The following is a 21,175-nucleotide window of genomic DNA, read 5'->3' as shown; positions in this document are numbered from 1 at the left end:
GGATTTGTGATTTGGGGCAAGTCACTTAATTCCTGTGAGTCTCAGTTCCACCAGCTATTAATTAAAAGTTAAAATTATTTTTCTGAGAATTTTCTGAGAAGAGTTTTTTGAGAACTAATTGAGATAACAAACATAAAACATTTAGCATGGGGGGTCCAAAATAAACAGTATTAAGTATTTCTCATTATTTTCTTTTTTCCAAATGTAGAGCAAGAATGCACCAGCCTAAGTTCTCTACCCCTGAACATATCTTCTCTCACATACGCTCAATAAGGAAAGTCCCTCCACCAGCAAACACTGAACCTCCTCTTTCTACCCCGAATCCTCTCTTGCTGTGGGTCTTCCAAGAAACTTATATATCAATATTGTTTTCTCTCCTGCGTGCTCAAAGTCTCCCTTTTCTCTTATCAGCAGATGAATATGCTCTGTTGGTCTTTCCTTACCCGCGCCTGCGCGTGCGTATTTGTGTGTGTGTGTTCGTTCTCCCTGACGCAAACTCTCTCTCCAGCTGTGTCTCTTTTAACACCACAGATTTCTAAACCACTGTCCATACAGTCCATCTTGACTTCATCTCTTTCACTCTTACTCTCATCTATTGGTTCTTTAGAATTCTTCATGAGAACTCAACTTCCATGGCCGTCAATTACCACGACATAATCCAGCATAGACATCTAAGTCACTTCTCCACAGCATGAAGCAGAACTGAACCTCATTTCATCTTAAGACACTGCCCTTAGTTCCCTATCACATCTCCAACAGCAATGCCCCCCACTACTGGCTCACTGATTTTCAGTACCCTTTGCTAGCTTCGTCTTTCTACTCAGTGTGCACTGGTGGGGTCACACATGGCTCAGTCCCTAAAGCATCTTATCTATTCTCATGCATTGAAACACGGTTTAATGTCGCTCATGTACAACTTGTAAAAGTTGACCAATGACCCTAGCTAGCTAGAAGAACATAGGTAGTTACTAGTTAGGGCATATGCTGCTCAGGTTTAAACTCTAGTTCTGCAACTGACTAGCTATACAACTCTGGACATCATGGAACGATTCTGTGCCTTACTTTAATTCTATTTCATAGGGCTATTGATATATTAATAAGTGTTGTGCCCTTAAAAATGTATCTGGCACATAATAAGTCCTAAGTGAATTTAATATCATTGCTATTTTTACACTAAGTCAGATGGTGTCACTCACCTACCTAAAATCATTCTTCCATTTAACTTAGCATAACATTCAGCTTCCTTACATCAGCTCATGAGGCTCTGTGCGGTTTGACACCAGCTCTTCCCTCCATCTCCATCCATACTCCCCCTGCCCCACTCCTTGTTCATGAGCATCTAGTCACAAGGGTCTGGTTTTTCAGCTTCTCAGAAAGGAAAACATCTCTTTCGTCTCAGCAGATTTTTCACATATTCACCCCCCCCCCCCACTCTGCTTTTCAAAGGCAAGTCTTTCACAACCGTTTAGCCTTACCTGGAAGCATGAAGAAGAAGTTAATCTTCTACAATGTTCCACAGTTACTTATCTATGGTTGCCCCTGCCCTTTCCCTACCCTAATTATTTTCTACTTTGAACTCCTTTAATTATTTTCTTCATATCACCTATTGCAATTGAATGTTCATGGTTTTGTTTTTGTTCTTCACTGCTGGAGTGTACAGTTCAAGAAGGCAGGAATTCTTTTCCCTTCACCGGGCAGTGTCTTGGATTTACTAGGCACTCACAGCTCACTTGTGCCATAATGAACAAATTTTTACCTCAGTACAAAGTAAAACTTTCTAATAGACTCATTGGAAAATGCATCTTCTACAGCAGTGTGAGTATTCAAACAACTTAAAAATCCATGGACAAAGGATGCTAGAGTGAGAAATATTCTGCATTTCTGCATCTTTATCCATGAAGAGAAGGAGGAATACTCTTTTGTTATACGTTTCTGTAATACCACATTACACAATGCTTCTAAATAATGACTTAATACCAAAAATCAAGTATCTTGTTCTCACTATGCTTACAAAACTTTAAACATTTTAAATATCCCAGATATTCTGTTCCATGTCCTTATATTTACTCACTGACCGGTCAAACTTTCATTACAGGCACCTACAGCTTCTGGTAATCTAATCATGACTATCATATGACATGTTTGGGAAGGTCTAGCCTGCTGATCAGAGGGAATCTAATTTCTCATGTAAAAATGGACCCTGTCCTACAGAGAACCTCTGGGAGTAATCTACTCTCTAACAGAGAGCAAGCAAACCATTTGAGGCAAATTCAGTCTTTTTAGAGCAGTGGGGTACCAGTTAGTAATTTACCTCCTCTGGGGCATTAATTGGTACCCTAGAGCACTGGAAGAGTTAATTTACCTCATATAGTGAGCACTTGAATCCTAGAGAAGTATGCTTAGTTTAGCTCACAAAGCAGGATCAAGACAGAGATTAAAAGCAGCTTAAATCACATGTCAAAACACATATTCAGGTAAAACAAACAAACAAACAACTGTAGTCTTTCTTCTACAGATATTTCAGGAGTTTGTAGTTCTTTTTTTTTTTTTTAAGATTTTATTTATTTATTTGACAGAGAGAGATCACAAGGAGGCAGAGAGGCAGGCAGAGAGAGAGGAGGAAGCAGGCTCCCTGCCGAGCAGAGAGCCCGATGCAGGGCTTGATCCCAGGACCCTGAGATCATGACCTGAGCCGAAGGCAGTGGCTTAACCCACTGAGCCACCCAGGCGCCCCATGGAGTTTGTAGTTCTTAAGCTCAGTACCTTTCTTCTCTGCTTCAAAAACCAGAATTCCTGCGGCAATATTGACACATTTGCAATTAACAAACGACATTGACTCATTCTCAAAGATCATAGAGCTGTACAGTAATTTCCAATAAAGACTCTTTCTGTGAAATTCTATGAAAAGCAAAGAAGGAAGAATAATGAATGCACTTGGCAAGCGTGAGGTGTCCTGAGGTGCCTCAAGACCACACATGACCATTAACTGATGAAGCACTATTTCGCTTCAGTGCCTTGAGCAACAAGTTCTGCTATAGAGATTGTGGATTTGTTATCCACCAATATCCTTGAAAGTGAAAATCAACTTGAGATTATCTATTAATGACATAATATATTATTATTCTAGTAGAAAACACCTATGGCTTTCAAACTTTTTTTTAAAGCTACAGAAAACCAATGGAACTGCTCTGATTGGAATCTGGAGGTCTAAGACCCACTCACTTGAACCTTAGGCAATCACCCAAGATTAGATGGAGGGGTACCTTGCAAAGCTGAAGGTCCTCTGGGCCAATGAAGTTTTTAAACTCTTAGAACAGGGGCGCCTGGGTGGCTCAGTCCATTAAGCATCTGCCTTCAGCTCAGGTCACGATCTCAGGGTCCTGGGATCCCTCTGGCTCCCTGCTCAGCAGGAAGCCTGCTTCTCCCTCTTCTGCTCTCCCTGCTCATTCACTCTTTCTCGCTCTCTATCTCAAATAAATAAAATCTTAAAAAAATAAACTCTTAGAATAACATCAGATTAAGCTGATTGCCAAATTCAGCAAAATGTGGTCACCCTGTTTCCTATTCACCAAAGCACTTGGACTTCCCACATATCATTCTGCATTAGTCCTATTATGTGTATATATTCCACACACCACGTCTCAACAAGGGTCTGTATCTTGTTCATACATATGTCACCCGTAGCATTTTTACACAGTAGCAGCAGGTGCTCAATAAATATGAATTAATTGCTTAGAGTCTTAGGGTCTTTCCCCATTACCAGAGGCAGAACTGATACAATGAAATGGTTATCATCTCTTTCGTGGAAAGTCACATTTACCCAGCTGAAACCTGAAGCAAGAGAAGGAGTTGGCTGTCAAGGAAGCAGGGGAAGGGTATTTCTTGTCAAGGGAGACAGGCCCTACAAAGGCTTAACAATGGAAAGAAAATAAAGAATTCAGGCATTTTAAAGCAGGTAGGAATGGTTGAAGCTGAGACTGTGTCAGGGAGAGAAATGTGGACATGCAGCCTACAGGCGTTAATGTGACTCTACTACTAAGCTGCCTTTTTGTTTCATGTGAAGAGTTTGGCATCTTTTTTCCTAAGATAATTTGGAACCTTGAAGCTGTGAGAGAACTTCTCAGATTTGTAAATCAAAGACATCAGTCGGACCGTAGTCCTTCATTCTGGAGGAGAGGGCAGGAGTACCGAAGTCAATGAGTTTGCTTCTGATGTCTTCATGTTTTATACCATTGCTGTATTACCTCGAATGCTCACACGTGTGCGTGTGTACAGGCACAAACACACAAACATTTACATAGACTATTTCTTGCAAAGTCCCTTGGAATACTCATATGCTATTACTTTATAACAACATTGACATTTATATATTATTTATCAGACCCCATGATAATTTCAAAATATTTTAATGAAAGAAATATGAGGCCATTCATGGAGACATTATGTTTTTTTTTTTTCACAATCCTACAAGACATGTATAAAACTCTACAGCTGTATTAACATTCAATTTTGTGGCAACTGTGATGAGTCATGGTAATCCACCAGGGAACAAGAATTTGCTCTAAGGTGATAAAGGATAAGATGCTGTCTGTTCATTAGAATGCTCTGTGGTTACAAAATAATTCCAGAGTTGGAATTAGAGCACGTTTAAGTTGGAAAGACCCTAGGGATCATGGAACCCCAATTCACTTCCACAGATGAGGTGACTGAGGTCTCAGAAATGGAAGTAACTTGTTCACAGTCTTCATATTTTTCCTTGGGTACAGATGAGAAAGCTCTAAAAGCCTTGAGAGAGTTCCCTCCACTGCCCATAACCACCTCCTGAAACAGTCCACCCAGTCGTGTCTCTGTGGCTTGCACTGAATTCACTAGCCCTGTGCCCAGCCTCACACATTCACCTCTGCAAATCCCTGTTTGTTCTAAATTATGGGATCCTTCTTCTGATCCTAGAATTCTGCATGTAATATAATCATAATATATGGGACCACAGCTTTCTTCTACCATAAAGTAGTCTTTTTAACTGAGATGAGCCACGATAAGAAATAAATAACAGCAGTTGCTTTGGATTTTTTTTTTTTTTTTTTTTTTTTTTTGTGATTCAGTGACTCACAGCCCCCGCTGGCTCCATCTCATTGAGGTTATGTATAAAGCCCCCAATTTTCCTCACCTGAGAAGACAGCCCCAACTATCACACTGGCCCCATCACCTAAGGCGAGAGGAGGATAAACCACCATCTTCCTTTCACTCATTGGCAGAGTCTGCATTTTAACCTACAATCACTTCCAGTTCAGTGTAAGTTCAGAGTCTAGTTGAAACATTATTGTTTTAGGTTGTCTCTCTTTTTGGTGAAGGGAGGGGGGGTATAAAAAAGACCATTCTTTTAAGGTTGGTAACACTCTCTAGAATAATGAATTCTAATCAATAATCTTTAGCTTGTTATTAAAACTCCATACACATTAATACTATCTTTTCTCAACATTCATAATCCAACTATAATGATTTCTTTTGATCTTTCTTTCATTAAATTCCACAGGTCTGTAACCCATCAATATTATTCTTTTTCCCCAGACTGAGCCCGGGCGTCTGATCTTTAGTCAAACAGTGTTCTAAAGAACTCAGTTTTGCTTACATTGAACAAATGTTATAATGACCTCCATCACGGCAGTTGTTTTTGTGGGACAGGAAGCTGTGCTTGATGAGCTGAGGGAAAACATGGCAGAACAATTTTCTTTCTGTGCAGAAGCTGTAGCCATAGGCAGTGACCTGGAGAAATGTCACTTACAGTACGCTCCCAAGTTGTCATGCTTAGGAGTTTAAGGTAACATTGAGAGTAAAAAATATTTTTAAAAAGAGTGTGTGTGTGTGTGTGTGTGTGTGTGTGTGTGCGCGCGCGCACGTGCGCGTGCACGCATGTCTTCAAAGCGTCGAGGAGAAGCTTGACAAGATCGAGTAAAGTTGAAAAACCACAGGAATCGATGTTGTGTGTGAATCACTGATTTCAGTCCCATATACAAACTCTATAGAGAACCTCTAATTATGCAGCTATGATGAAATAAATGAAATAAAAAGAAATTGCTATATTTACCCATTTTGCATAATTTCCTATTTTAATAATTACTTAATCTTTTTTTTTTCAAATTAGAGGTCAAGGAATATACTTTGCATCGACTTTCATTAGTTCTTTGCTTTAAAGGTAGCTTCTATTGAAGTTATCCAAACACCTAAAAAGAAAACAATATGCCCTTCAAATCCTTCATTCATAGTTTCTAAATTCATGGTTATAATTATTTTTGGAATAATCTGGCATTAGATATATTTAATGCATTGTTCTACGACCTTGCTCATTCAGGCCTCCCATTCATTCCACTTCTCGTATACTTTTTTTCCCATGTGAATAGGATGTTCCTCTGGTCAGAGTTGAGATCAGGAAGTGAACTCCTCTTCACACCCCAAATAAAGAGGGAGGTACCCGGAGGCCAGTTATGTCGGTGAGACCTTGTGGCTATTAATTAGTAAGCAACAATGAGATGAGATGGGGAGACAGAGATTCAAGGCTCTGTCAGCTCCAGGCTAAAGGTTGGTAACCACCATCTTATCAGTTAGATGTCAGGAACTCGCATTCTGAAGGCACAGACTGTTAGAACTATAAACTCAGAGTACAATCCCGGAATCTCCTGTGGGAGGTTTTCAAACAAGAATGTAGACTTTGAGACATAATCCATCTGATGTCAAAGGATAGAGCTGCCCAGAAAATAAATTACCATTTAATTTTACAAAATTCTATAACGTGCGCATGTGAGTAGGTGCCCATGTTTGTGTTATTGTGTGTATGTCTCCTCGATCGAGACTTTCAGCTAGAAAGGGTCATTTCTCTTGTTCGAAATACACAGTTAAGAGACCAATTATTGACTCTGCTATAAGAGCAAGGACATTCATATCCCCTTGTCACTGCATTGTACAAAGATGAAAGCAATGCTCATAAAAAATGGAGAACTCAAGAAACCCGATGAGAGAATGAAAAAAGTGCAAAGAGCACTAGTTTGATGAACATGTGTTTCCGTTTGTCCCTCCACCAACTAACAACATGCCCGAGAGCTAAAACCTGCTGGAGAGAAGCGGCCGGCACGGCCAGAGGGCTAGCAGCCCAGCACAGTGCGGGGGCAGAGGCTTTGGTATGAACAGGATTCTGATCTACATCTTGCCAGCCAGTTGGGGGAGGATCACCCCAGGGCCCAAGGCCTCAGGAGACCCTGTCTTGTTCATTCCCTCATTGTCCGTGCTTGCAATCTCGTCTCAAGCATATCCTTGAAGATAAGAGTGCATGCTTCACACAGTGTACTTCTATACTGATGAAGGGGAAAAGATCTCGCAGGGCTGATCCAAAACTTGAGAAGAAAGATGGGGTGTCTTTCAGGGCTGAACATGCCCATAGGAAGGCCCGGGCATTTCATGTTCAAATGAAGACCAGTTCAGGGCCCAAGGGTGACACCCTCTTGTGCCAGCGGAGCTCTTATGCTAAGACAGAGCTGGGGTCTCCATCGCCGGAAGTAGCCACAGTGAAGCAGGACAAATTCCGGACATACTGCTGTCTACACAGCAGCAGCAGTTGCCCGGATTATGCATGAGAAGCTAATTCATTTGCAATTTCTGTACATTGATCAGTTTAATCGACTTCAGCACGTTTTTTACCTTAGCACAAAGTGGAACATGAGGCTCCAGGTAGTAGTCTCTTGACTGGCCCAGAGAGACATTTAGCCCAAGAATGAGAGAACTTCAAGTGTCTAAAGTGTCGTCCATAATATCATCAGCACCGGGGAGGGGAAGCCTTATTAGACAACCAGCTGAAGGAATGCAGACAGCTGGTCAGAGATGGTGCTGCCCAACAGGCTCATAGGATTTGTTTCAGTCAGAGGCACTTGGCCTTTGTAGATGATGTTACCATTCCAGTCAGTCTCTTCCAATGACCAGACACTGCCTTACCCGTATTTGTCAGGACAGAAATCAACTTCTCTTTAAATGCTGTCAGGAGTCTAAAGGGGGACCCAGCAACAAACCAGTTCCTGTAAGCCCCTCAAGATCCTTGTTGCCCACTGCCAACCGGAAGTTGCCTCCTCAGATGTCTAAGCCCGAGCAGGACTTACATGTTCTGGGTGACTGTCTGCAGTACACTCCTTCATCCTTGCTTTTGGATCCTTTACTCACCCTTGAAGATCATTTAGTCAAAGAAACAGCTGAAGGTCTAGTGGATATTCTGGGCCCAAGGTGGATGGCTGGAGATGGGTACAGATCACAGAGGTCTCAAATTCTGAAAAAGCCTCTGAATCACAGCCTCAAAGTAGAGTGTCTACTGCAAATGAGAAGTCAGAACTGTCTTCTGTCAGCTGATAATTTGTTTTGGGAACCATATGACCACAGAGGATTTGAATTTTCCATTATTTCAACAAGTACTTCTCACTATCTCTCACCGAAGGGCAATTCAGACTATGTTGTTTGGGCGATTGATTGATACAGTCAAACATAAACCAAATTTTGGGGGAGGGGACCAGTAGTGTCTACAAGTCGCGGATGTCTTCCCACTCTTTGCAAGGAAGAGAAAGACAGGTGATCCCTGCCAGAGTTGCTGGGATTAAAAAGGTATTTGGGACTGTGCCTCATGGAAGAGACATCTTTGTCATGGGAATCCCATGTCTTGAAACAAATCCACATAGGTGTTTAGGTTAAGAGATGTGTACCCTTGGGATATTGATGGAACCCTGCGCCTGTGTTTCAGCCTTTCTTCACCTCTCCCCTGATTGGGTGGTCTGAAAACCCCCCTCCCACGGAACCCTGACCTATATAACCTCTAAGAATAGCCCATAGGACTGGGCTTTCCTTAACCATCCATCTTGCTTCTAACCAATGTAAATTTCTGTAGGGGCTATCTTATGTAAGATATAACAAAAAATTAACGTATATAGTTTCTATTAAATGTTAAAATGTTATGAAAATGTCCAAAAACCCTGCTTGAATAAGACAACAAAAAATAAACTGTAAAATGAAAAGATGTTCGATAAAGGTATTGTGGACTCTGTAAAGTAATGTAATTCTACAATCTAATTTTATTTAATTAGGGATTAAACAGGGCGCAGAATTCCTCTGCTTTCTTTTCTTACGGAATCTCCAGACATCATCTGCATGAGTTTTAGAGATTACAGGAGAGATTTATTATCACAAAGCAGGCCTACATAGCTCAGGACCAGAGAGGGTTTTGAAAGGTGGCCAATACTCATGAGGAACATGATGAAATGATTTTAAATAATGCAGTACTGCCACCATGGGGGGACTTGCTGGGCTTGGATGATATAATGCCCAGAAGGTTGCTCCTGTGTTCCTGGAACCCCATGCTGTTAAATAACATTTACTTCAGTTATCTGCCACTATTAGCCTTACCCCCCATCGGTCCGCTAATTAGACATAAATCTATTAAACAAAAATAAATTTCTATGTACTTGGCTATTGCTTACATCAAGCTTTTGCATATTTAAATTATCATCTTGTTTAAGTATGCAATGTAAACTACCTTCTGATTTCTTCTTTATAGATAAAGAGGAATTGAAAAGTGGATAAAGAAAACACATGGTTGACAACAAGGTTTATTTGTTTTGATGCATATGGAATTTGAATAAAGCAGGAAAACATTTTAAGACGATAAGCACATTCTGACTGTACTTATTTTTAGAAATCCCACACATCCTCTGAGACCCAGTTTATACCTATCAATTGAATATGCAACAAAATTGCCACATACAGTCAACACTGTAGTCTTTGACTATTTCCAGTCCTTCTTGCTACACCATTCCGTGGATCCTTCTTTTTCCAAATATAAATTTATGCCACTGATGTGTCTCATGTTTTCCTCCTTACCCCACTGAAAGCCTGCCACTGTTTACTTAGCCAGAATATGCCCAAAGGCACAGCTCAATTTCTCCTCCTTAATGATCTGAAATTGAATCTGTTAAGAAAGAGACCAGGTTGTCCACTCAACATAAGATCATCATGTGATTCCTTAAAAGACTAATAAAATAGGAACTGAAGAATGAAATATGCCAATAGCTACAATGATATTAACAATTAGAATGCTTTATATTTAGAGATTATAAAGTACAGTTTCACTTAAATCTAGAAAGCCCTGAGAAGTAGATCGAATGGGCAACATTACACTTATGTCTACACATATAATCTGAAACTTACAGCCATGCGTCTCTGGTCAGTGGTAAAAACTCCAGTAAGTGACAAAAACCAGACAAGAACAGGTTTTTCTGACCTCTAGCATCAATCTTTCCTCAGCAAAAACAGCAACGTAAATGTGGAGACAAACAGAGCAGGGTTATTGTACTGTGCCTAACTATGCCTCAACCAGCACCAGAACTTACCTGAAGAACAAGTATTTTTTTTTAAAGATTTTACTTATTTATTTGACAGAGATAGAGTGAGAGAGCACAAAGCAGGGGGAGCAGCAGAGGGAGAGGGAGAAGCAGACTCCTCACTGAGCAGGGACCCTGATGTGGGGCTCGATCCCAGGACCCTCAGCTCACGACCTGAGCCGAAGGCAGGTGCTTAACTGACCGAGCCATCCAGGCTCCCCGAGAATGAGTATTTTTCACAAATATTCTCACCTGGTCTAGGGTCATAGCATCAGTGCTTCTAGGTGGTAACCAACCTTCCCTCTCCTTGCCTTTTTCTCTCTGGCATGGTTAGAAGTCAGGACTTTGGAGACAGACAGATGTGAGTCCATATTCTGGTTCCGCCATAACTAACTGCATTACCCCCAGCCCAGTTACTGAACTTCTAGGCCAAAGTCAATGTCCTCAGCTAAAGTAGCAGTATATGCAAAGGGCTTAGCCCAAGGTAGCTGATGTGAATAAATATTAGCAGTTATGATAGCAATGTTTTTAAATACTGCAATTGGTGTTGTAATTAATAAAGTATCATTTAAATTGTAAATCAATTTAAGTAAACTTTCTCTTGGTGTTTATTTTCTCATTCACAGACACCAATAATTATGACTATCCTATAAAAAAGAGTCTATCATTTTCTTATTACAATTATTTAAATAAATCACAATAACCTAACAGGTTGCAATACATTCCTCTACCCCAAGGCAGCTACAAAATTTTTATTTTAGGTGTATGAGTATATACCCTACGAGTGACATGCAGACTGCTGAGTAAGTAGTCGGGCTGCCCTGCTTAGTTGTAATGTAAGAAAATTTTCAAAATGCCTCAGTGGGAAGACACCATCAGAAAATTCTGATAAAAACTTTCAGGACAGCAAAGAGGCTGACAGTGCATTATTACACTCCGCCAGAATTATCACAGCAAATCAGCGCGCGAAGTAACTGGTGAATGAATACTTGAAACCCAGCCCGCGTGTTTTGTGCAAATATGCAAAAATGGTTAAACTGATTAATGAATTTTCATCCTTGCACACACCAATTCACAAAAACATTCCCGAGGAAAGCGGGCACTAAGTTCCTGTGTGGCTTGTAACTATGAAAAGAAACATATTTTTGCAGAACGACTTTTCAGGGTTGCCAGCTAGTTGGGATGCCAGCAGTTTGGTAAATAAACACCTGCATATTCTTTGCATAGGCACTAAAACACGTGATCAATATAAACTCATTCAACACATATTTACTTAGGATTTAATATATGAGACTTAATGTCTTAAGCAATAGATATGCAGTAGTAGATGAAACAAATAAAGTTCCTGCCTAATGGGGGCCAGATAGATAATACACATATACTTAAAACATACATGCTTTGGCGGTGGGGAAAAACTGAATAAACCTAGAGTAGAGAATGGGCCAAGTCAGGCTGGCAGGGGCAGGGCAGGGGGCTAGCCATTTTATTTATATATTTATTTATTTAGATTTATTTATTTGAGAGAGAGAGAGAAAATGTTAGCAGGCGGGGGGTAGGCGGGGTGGGGAGAGAGAGAGAGAATCTCAAGCAGACTCTTCTCAGAGCACAGAGTGGGACATGAGGCTCAATCCCACCGCTCTGAAATGGTCACCTGAGGGGAAACCAAGAGTTCAATGTTCAACCAATTGCACCATCCCGGTGCCCCATGGAGGGCTAGCGATTTTAAATATTAATCAGGGAATATACCACGGATGATATTTGAGCAAGGACGTGAAGGAGTTGAGGGAGGTATTCGTGCAGATAGTAGTGGGAAAGGTGATCTAGGCAGAGGAAACAGAAAATGGAACAGAAATATGTTTGTGGAATAGTTAGAAATCCCTTCGGGGCAGAGTTGAGTGACTGTGTCAGAGGACTTACTGCAAGATGTCATCAGACAGGTAGAACCTTGTAGGTCACTGCGAGGGCTTTGGTTTCTACTCTTTTTTTAAATTTTTCTAAGACTTTATTTATTTTATTCATTTATTTTACTTGAGAGAGGGAGAGAAAGGGAGAGGGGGTGGGACAGAGGACCATAAGCACGGGGAGCAGCAGAGGGAGAGGGAGAAGCAGGCAGCCCACCGGGTAGGGAGCCTGATCTCAGGACCCTGAGATCATGACCTGAGTCAAAGACAGACACTTAATCGACTGAGCCACCCATGTGCCCTTGGCTTATATACTTAAATGAACCTTCTCGTCCATTTACATAGTCCATCTCACTGAGGCAAAACTCCACACAGCCGCCTAGAACAAATGTTTGTCTGCCTCCCTTAACAATCTACACTTCCGACAGAGTCTTTGCTAATTTTTTTTTTTCAGCATAACAGTATTCCTTGTTTTTGCACCATACCCAGTGCTCCACGAAGTCCGTGCCCTCTCCAATACCCACCACCTGGTTCCCAACCTCCCACCCCCCTGGCCCTTCAAACCCCTCAGATTGTTTTTCAGAGTCCATAGTCTCTCATGGTTCACCTCCCCTTCCAATTTCCCCCAACTCCCTTCTCCTCTCTAACTCCCCTTGTCCTCCATGTTATTTGTTATACTCCACAAATAAGTGAAATCATATGATAATTGACTCTCTCTGTCTTTGCTAAATTTTAAATCCATTCCAATTAGTAGTGGTCACCATTAAAAACGGAGAACCAGCTGTTCCTGGACCTTGCATTACAGTGCTCACATATAATATCCTCCAGGTATTCTAGCCTCTCTTTTCACACTAATTAATGCCAGACTTTCACATTTGAACATGGGTATTATTTTTATTCAGGTTTTGAGAAACTTTATCATGTTTTCACTGCGAGAGCTTTGGCTTTTACCCTGAGTGTAACAGACCGCCATTGGTAAGTTCTTGGAAAAACAGGACCTGATCTAACACTTGGTGTATGAAGGATCACTGTGTCTGCTGTTTGCAACAGAGTGAAATGAGAAATGGCTGGGACGGAAGCAGGAAGATTACCGTGGAGACGATGGAAATATTACGGAGAAGAGGCGTTCACGTATCGGTCCAGGTAGTGTCCGTGAAGGGGCTAAGTGGCAGCTACCTCTTCAGGGTAGAGAAAGGGTGGTGTGAATGTGGATATTTAGAACCTGTAGAACAGAAGGGATGGCACTGGTCTGAACCAATATGGCAAGCACTGTGAATGGGCAGATTTTTAAAGAACAAAGATCTTTGATTTGAACATTTTAATAATAAAAAGCCTACTAGACATCTCTATAAGTGGTGGTATCACATTTTTAGTTGGGATAGAAGTCTGAACTTTTCAAGAGAGGTCAGGAACAGAAATAAAAATTTGGGAACTCATCAACATATGCATGATTTTGAAAACAAAACTGTACAGGATCTATGGATGTAGATAGAGGAGAGACCCAAAGATTGAGAAGTATTGTATTTCAACAATCAGAGGCTATGAATGCCAGAAAAGGATAAGGAGTGATCTATTCTCAAGAAGGGAAGCGAGCACTGCTTGAAGCCACGTGCAGAAGGTGTTTCAAGGGTGAAGAAATATTCAGTCACGTCAAGCCCTGCTGATGGGTCAAGAAAGAGGAGACCGGAGAATTCAATATTGGACTTAGCAATGAGGAGGAAGCATTAATACCTGTGGCATTGACAAGAACAATTTTGTAGAAAGCTGAGAATAAAAGATTAGAGTGATTTTTTTCAAATGAAAGAGGAAGAATTAAAACCCCAAGTAGCAAGGAGTCTTTTGAGAAGGTTTGCTGTAAATGTCTCAGAGAAATGAGAAAATATATTACCCAAGATTGGAGTCAAGCATGTTTTGGTTCTCATTATGTTGAAGATGAGGTGACTTCATGCTTACAACCTGTGCCTACTGAAAAAAAAAAGAAAAGTATATATGCTGACAGAATTTTCCCCTAGAGAGACACTGAGAGGGAGGACCTGAACTATAGTGCCTTGTAAGGGAACAAAGAAGGGACGAAGCAGTCACTGAGCACAGGGATATCCTTCAATAGCAAGTAGAAAAACATCCAAGTATGAAGACAAAGATGCAAATGATAAATGGAAGATGTGATAATTTGTGGAAGTTCTTTGCTGAGTCTTCTGGGATAGAAGAACTTTAGAGGAAAGAAGTAATACTAGATTTGTGTTAAGTTTAATTTCTTTTAATGGAATATACACATAGACCTGCACAAAGCTTATAGAGAAAAAAATTAAATAAAGAGTATTTGATTGGCAAAGAAAAAGAAAAACTTTTCAGAAGATAAGGGAAAAAACCTCACTTAAAATATGAAGTGAAAATTATTCCTAAAACCAATGAAATTTTTGAAGGGGTCAGCGATTTGATGCATTTAGATAAATTGTTAGTTTGAGGATGGTGGCTAAAAAATAAATTTAAGGGGATCCTGGGTGGCTCAGTCAGTTGAGTGTCTGCCTTCGGCTCAGGTCATGATCCCAGGGTCCTGGGATCAAGTCCCTCATCAGCCTTCCTGCTCAGCGGGAAGTCTGCTTCTCCCTCTCCCTTTGACCAACACCCCCCCTCCCGCCTGCCCCACTGCTCTCTCTTTCTCACTCTCTCAAACAAATAAATTATATCTTTTCAAAAAATAAATTTAAATAAAAACACTGATCTCAAAAAATTAACATGAAGAACATTTATTTATTACATGAATTTGTGACACAATTTGAGAATTAGTAGAGATTAGACATTTGTCTTGATCTTTCAAGGCTTTGGAGAAAAAATTGAATTTTGGAAAAACAGTAAATTATGCACAGTGTAATTCAAGTAAGATTTGCAAATAAAATGCAAACATCATAAATTATTAAAATATTTCTCATATGGGAGAATTACATTTATCAAAAGTTTGAGAAGATCATGTAGATTTTTTCTTTGATTTCAGTTGTCATTATTTTTAATTAGTCCCTCAAAGATGAGGATGGTTTTATAGACATTTTACAGATTATACATACTCTTTATGGCACTATATGAGTTAACCACACTTTAATGATGATGAAGTAGTTTTGAGGGGGAAAAAAAAACTATTACTCATCTTGATTATATATTTCATCTAACATAGCTGTTCTTAATGAGTTCTAGATTCATTTGTAAAAATCAAACCTCCTTTGAAAGATTGGAGAGTCTACATATTTAAGACAGCAAAAGGCACAAGGACACAGACTAAAAAGTTAATTATTTAAGAATCGGTTTCAATGTTTTTAAACCAATTACAGTATTATGGGAAAAATATGCAAAATCTATAGGAGACCATTCTGAAAGAAAGATTTTTTTTTTAAAGATTTTATTTATTTATTTGACAGAGAGAGATCACAAGTAGGCAGAGAGGCAGGCAGAGAGAGAGGAGGAAGCAGGCTCCCCGCTGAGCTGAGAGCCCAATGTGGGGCTTGATCCCAGGACCTTGGGATCATGACCTGAGCCTAAGGCAGAGGCTTTAACCCACTGAGCCACCCAGGTGCCCCTGAAAGGAAGATTTTAAAAATTATTAAAAATTATAATTTTGTTTAGTATTTCTTTTAATTCTAGCTATATTTATACAAAAACTAAAAATAAAATATTTCAGTTGAAAAACTGTAATACTGTTACATAATGAATACCTCACAACATATATGGAAAAACAAAGAACATACCATTAACAGGATGTAAAACAAAGCAAAACCCCCAAAACTGGTTCAAAATATGGACTTTGGAATTCTTTACTGGAGCCCCAAGTCTACCAGTTCCTGGTTCTGTGACCATGAAAGTATACTTAATTTTTTAATCTTTCCTTCTTTGTTATGTCACATGTAGTTCAAGAAATTAAAATAAAAAATAGAAATGAGTAATACTATTAGGAGTAAAAGGCTGTTGCTGAGTTAGCCCATGTATAGTACACAGAATTTTAAGATGGGTTCCATGATCCCTACCCCTGAGACTCCTGTGCGTAATCCCTATTTCTAGCACCTTACCTAGAGTGCTGAAAGAAACTGGAATTCAATTCTGGCAAATAGAGTTTGGCAAAGATGAAGAGAGTTTTTGGATATAATATAGAACCCTCAGTAATTGACTCTGAATTTATCAAGAGGGAAATCATCTTGTATGGGCCTGACCTAATCAGGTAAATCCTCTGACTAAATGTCCAGGCTTTATGTCATTTTGTTATGCAGCAATAGAAAACTAATATACTATTATTTTAACCTCAGCCATATTTGAAAACTCTCTATCAAAGCAACAACAAAATTAAGGTAGGTGGAATGAATACAAGATTATTTTGAAACTAATTAATGGACACATAAGAATTCATTCCATCATTCAACTTTTTTATATTTGAAAATCATAATGTATTTTTTAAAAGATATTTATTTATTTATTTATTTATTTATAAAAAGTGTGCAAGTGGTGGTAGGGGCAGAGAAAGAGGGAGGATCTCAAGCAGACTCCATGCAGAACATGGAGCCCAGTGTGGGGCTTGATCTCAGGCTAGGATCATGATCTGCGCTGAAACCCAGAGTTGGAGGCTCAAGTGACTGAGCCAGGTGCCCCCATAATGCAACTTTTTAATCACGAAAAGAAGAAATTGAAAAGAACATTATTTTGGTTAATATTTATTTTGCATGGTGCTAATGATACAAGATATAAAGACCAATCTGTTAACATTCCTAATGAGAGCAGATAAAAAGCAGATAATTTTAACATATTGAAAGGAAAGTGTAAACAAACATATGATTCCAAAGATGCGTGACTTTAATGTATACAGTGACAATTAACAGCATGAACGAGAAAAGAGCTACACATGTCAGAAAAAGTTTTGAAAAGAGAATTTCTGAACCAATTAATTAAACATCTGAAGGAACACCAAAGGATTTGTTAGAAGGGACATATAGAGTCCTAGCTGGTTTTAATTTTAACTAAGATTGTGTTAGTTTTGCTGTAATCAAGATTTCTCTTGCTTCATACCTATTAAGAGCCAGGGTGGAAAAAAGACTATATATTGCTAATAAGTCTACGGCTTTAGTAGTCACAGCTCATCTTAACCCAGATCACTGAGCCAACTCTGAAAGACCACAGAACTCTGTTTATTCTCCCAAAGTCATGAAGAGACGCCGCCATCTGGTGATAAGTGCTTCAGGGGTAGACTTGCAGTACCTCTGATGCTCAAGGTAGAAGAATTTCCTGTTGTAGACCTACAGTATTTTACCATGAAACAAAGAAGAAAAGCTGATGCTGATGGGAAATTTGGTAGAGATAAATAATTTTGTGTGTTTGAGAAAACTAGGAATTGCCAGTTCAGAAAAAAAAAGAAAAATATTCCAGAGCATTACCAGTCAAGGGGACCCATAAGATGAATGACGGAGTAAAGATCCAGAAGCTTGATAAGATGACCTTTACCAGCACTTTTGATTTCAGGAAGCTCTGATGCTAGCATCTGGTTCAAGCTCTTGACCAGCTGAGAGTCCAGGACTATGGCGAGGCTGATTTATATGAGTAATAACTGCCCAGTGCTCTTGGCTTTCTCCTTGCCTCTGTCTCTGCCTGGACATTTATCCTGTTTCATTTCTAGCTCTGAAATCTTTTTTTTTTTTTTTTTTCTTCCCACCCATCTTTTGTTATAATAGCATTCAAAAAGTTTGAAATAAGGCAGGTTTTAGTTGAGTCTGGATTCCTAACTGTATTCTACTAGCTTTCCTTTGGATGGGCCAAAGAGCTCCATAATATACCATCTTGCCTACTGGAGGACCACCAGACTCCTCCCCTTCCCACCATTCTAATCATGGTTCTTTGTGCTAAGGCATCCCCCCCTCCTTGCTTAGAAGGAGCTCCACAGAAACAAACAAATAAAAACCTTTTCAATCTACCATTACAAAAATGAGTGGTTGTCAGTCCTCTGGTTGAACTCATGTTGTCTTTGTAGTCTTTTCCATGACTATATCCCTTTTTATCTGCATCTTGCATTAATATTTTTGCCCAGCTCCCTACACACTCCCCCTGACCCCCATGAGAATAGTGCTTTTATCTTATTGTTATAGAAGCAGAACAGTGCAGAGCTCTTAGTCAGGACTCAGTATATACGAATTCACTCATTATCCATGGGTGCTACATGGCATCGTCAACTAAATAAGGCTTGTTTTTAAGTTGTGACTGGTATGGGTTTGACATCTGTTCCTCCTCGTTCTCAGCCGCACCACTAGGAAAGAGTTTCATTTCCTCTTTGAATGTGTTTAGTATCTAAAGCAAAATGTCATTTTCTTTCCATTTCCTCTTTGTTCACATTGTAATTAGAGGACATTCTGTGAAACTGGTGTAAAAAGTGGTGATGACTGAAATTGCTGATTCAAAGTGTAGTGAAGTAGGAAAAACAAATGAATGGTTCTAAGGCATCATGCTGGCCTTGTCATTAACAAACTGTGTGACTTTTAGTATTTCAGCCTTCTCAGGTTGTGTGTGGGTGTAGGCATGAGTACATGTGTGTCTATGTGTCTATCTGTGAGTTCTCTCTTCGGCATAGCATCTTGTGCGAGAAAGACAGTGGGGAAGCACTGGAGTATCGAAACTGGAAAGGAATGTCAGCATCACGATGACTCCTAACGGTCTTACCAGGTGCTTTCAGCCAACCTCGTATAATTAATCCAAAAGGACATTAACATGCCTTAAGAAAAACGCCCTTTGGCCAGATCCCATACTTTCATTTAACCTGTTGAATCCTACAAAAGACAGTAAGAAAAAAATCCACACTGATCAGAACACGTGAGGCATATGCCATCAAAAAAAAAGGAGAGCACCATTACTGGAATATTTATCAATTCCCTCTTTTACCATCTCGTCCCTATACCAAGCCCATCTCAGGGAGGCACAACTCCACGAATCCACTTAGAAAGAATATTTGCCTTCCTCCCTTAACAATATATACTTAAAGAGCTTTTCACTGGGGAAAAAAAAAAAAAAGAAAGAAAGAAAAGTCCCTGCTAAATTTGCAATCCGCTCTACTTAGTAGTGTTCATAAAAATGGAGAGCCAGCTGTCCACTGACCTTGCATTACAATGTTCATACATCTCATTCTCCAGACTATTCTAGCATCTCTTTTTCAAATTAATGCCAGACTCTCACATTTCTAATATGGATATTATTTTTTACTCCGATCTTTAGTAACTTCATTGTCTTTTTTCTAAATGCTCTTAAGATACTTAACTATTGGAATCGGTTGTTTAACTGTGAGGCCAAACGTAAAGCTCTAGGAAGTGCTACTCCAAAGGAAAATGCGGTAAATTAAGAGACACCAGCCTTGTATGAACAGGTGTGTTTGATCTGTCAGTTCTAGACACATATAACGGACTAATTTTATTTCAATAAATTTTTTCCTTAGAAAAAGACTTCTACTTTTCCAAACGATCACTTAGGATGTCAGATATTTGCCACTGCAGGGACAATTTACTTTGGTGGAGATAACCTACTGGAATTTGCAGTCAAGTTAAGACAAGTTAGAATGCAGGGTCTGACTGATCCATGGCTACGGTGACAGAAGCATCGTCACCCAAAAACATTTTCTTCAAAACATGGGTAACGTACAAGGAAGAATTATTGTAAAGGAAACAGTTCTTAGAGTTTGACCTTTAAATAGCAGGAAAACATTGATCTTCAGATTTTGTAAAATAGCATCTTCTCCTTCTCCAACCCCTCCCTTCCTATATTTTTAGCCATTTATGGCTTTTTTATGGTTAGGTATCCATAGAAGTGATGTTTTGAAAACTACAAAAATATATAAGAATTCTCATTAATATTGTCCCTAATTTCAACAGAAGAATTACTTGCACAATTTATAAAAACATTATTTCTGGGATGCCTGGGTGGTGTAGTCAGTTGAGTGACCAGCCCCTGATTTGGGCTCAGGTCATGATCTCAAGGTCGTGAGATCAAGTCCTGCATCAGGGTCCAAGCTGAGCAGAGAGTCTGCTTGAGATTCTCTCTCCCTGTCCCCTAACCCTAACCCTGCTTGCGTTCTCTCTCTCTAAATACATTTTTGAAAAAAATCTTAAAAATCCCAATTTTGTTTGCTTTTAAATTTCTCACTTTTTTAAAGATTTTATTTATTTATTTGACAGACAGAGATCATAAGTAGGCAGAGAGGCAGGCCAGGGAGGGTGGGGGAGCAGGCTCCCTGCTGAGCAGAGCACCAGATGAGGGGCTCGATCCCAGGACCCGGAGATCATGACCTGAGCCAAAGGCAGAGGCTTAACCCACTGAGCTACCCAGGTGCCCCTCAATAAATATTTTAAGGCATTTATTCCTATTTACCAATTATGTATAGATAGGCACAAAAACTGTGATTGGTCTGAAACATGGTCTTTCTCCTAAGCTTTCAAAGATAAGCAATAGTTCTAGGATGAAAAGAATGAAACATCTAATTTCCTATATTAATTGATAATTTAAAAATTCTAAATTGCCTTTTGGACAATTTCTGATAATTCACTCACCTCGGATTGTTTCAATTAGATACACAATTTTTCTTTTAATAGCATGTTTTATTAAATCACCAGCTTCCATGTTTCAGATATTAAAGAAAATTCCTTGCCTCTCTTCTAAAAAATTGATTGCAGTTGGTGATTTCTTTAACATTTTAAAAGACATTTCAAAAGAGTATGCATGAACAACTCTAACATATGAGGGTACTTAATTCTGCCTTGCTGAATGTCATTGTAGCAAAGGATAAATATACTGGATGAGTCAAGCATATTGCACATTTAAGATTTTAAATGTGACAGGCACAATATGTAGTATGTGGAGGATTAT

General features: G+C 39.5%; 1 protein-coding gene and 1 pseudogene across 2 annotated transcripts in view; one reads left to right on the top strand and one right to left on the bottom strand.

Annotated features, from left to right (window-relative positions):
* Positions 1 to 21,175, bottom strand: part of CNTNAP2 (contactin associated protein 2) — a 1,959,883-nt gene that overhangs the window by 1,754,689 nt on the left and 184,019 nt on the right. The gene's annotated exons all lie outside the window — the stretch shown is intronic.
* Positions 7,175 to 8,385, top strand: LOC125080830 (KAT8 regulatory NSL complex subunit 2-like; annotated as a pseudogene).

Source organism: Lutra lutra, chromosome 11, assembly GCF_902655055.1.
Source record: "Lutra lutra chromosome 11, mLutLut1.2, whole genome shotgun sequence".
NCBI lineage: Eukaryota > Metazoa > Chordata > Mammalia > Carnivora > Mustelidae > Lutra > Lutra lutra.
Note: the sequence above shows the minus strand (reverse complement) of the source record. Positions and strands in the feature narration are given on the sequence as shown.